We start from the raw sequence: 1058 nt of genomic DNA, 5'->3' as shown, positions 1-1058 counted from the left end.
ATTTTATTATAAAAATATTATAAAACCCATGTACGCAAATGAGTTAAAAAATTTCGATGATGTACATAAATTTTATGGCAGTTTTTATGTATCGATGGATGTTTTAACCTTGAGTACTAAAACTTGTTTCAATTTTATTTTATTGTATAACGATTAAGAAAACGTGCTAATTAGAAGGTATATAATTATCTAATGATTTAGAATTTCCCTCATCTGTGATAAAGATAATAAGCGAGTTGCCCAATAAATAAAAAATAATTAATTATATACATTCGCATTTACATGGTAGATTTTTTCCTTCATTGATAACAAATTAAAAATTGACTTATCCAAGAGGACAAAAAACAGGTTTTGAAATCAAATTTGGGAATCACCTATTTTATCAGATTTCTTCCTTTTTTTGTGATATCAATTTATTTGCAGATAAATAGTTCCTCAACCAGCCGGATCCGTAAAGGGAAGGGAAACACGAGAGCAAATTTTGAATCTACGATAGCTTATTGGAAAATCAAGAGAATATAACGTCCTCGTGTATCTCTATTTTGTGGACAAATAAAAGACATTCCTGGTTAAAAATCCACGCAAGTACAACAAGATTGAAGAAGAACACTAGATACTGGTTGAACTCATTCTTTCTTCTTCAAGTTCTAAGTTCTTCATGTACATTTTTATGTGTCTTAAAGATACCTACGTAGTAGGAAGGTTTATAAAGATACTTAAAAAACTACTTATTAAACTAAATCAGCACAAAAAATTTATATTTTTTTGAGAAAAAAGTCTGGAGGCGCCGGGCATCGATCCCGGTACCTCTCGCATGCTAAGCGAGCGCTCTACCATCTGAGCTACGCCCCCCAATATTTCAGTTTATTTCTTTAAAATCGCAACAAGACTTGACCTCCTTTCGATTTATAGGGTGTGGCATCTCGTATTATTGTAATTCCATGACTACAGAAATCAGTAGCTATAAATAATAATATATCTGTGAAAGGTTGCCCTGTATCGATAACAGAAAGAATGTGACAATCAAAAAGAAAATGCCAGTTACATTTTTTTTATTT

General features: G+C 31.2%; 1 non-coding gene across 1 annotated transcript; it reads right to left on the bottom strand.

Moving 5' to 3' along the window:
* Positions 1-779: 779 nt before the first annotated feature.
* Positions 780-852, bottom strand: Trnaa-agc (transfer RNA alanine (anticodon AGC)). Its single transcript has one exon. It is a non-coding gene; the product is annotated as a tRNA-Ala (tRNA).
* Positions 853-1058: the final 206 nt, after the last annotated feature.

The sequence above is a fragment of the Diabrotica virgifera genome, chromosome 3 (assembly GCF_917563875.1).
Source record: "Diabrotica virgifera virgifera chromosome 3, PGI_DIABVI_V3a".
In the NCBI taxonomy this organism is placed as follows: Eukaryota; Metazoa; Arthropoda; class Insecta; order Coleoptera; family Chrysomelidae; genus Diabrotica; species Diabrotica virgifera.
Note: the sequence above shows the minus strand (reverse complement) of the source record. Positions and strands in the feature narration are given on the sequence as shown.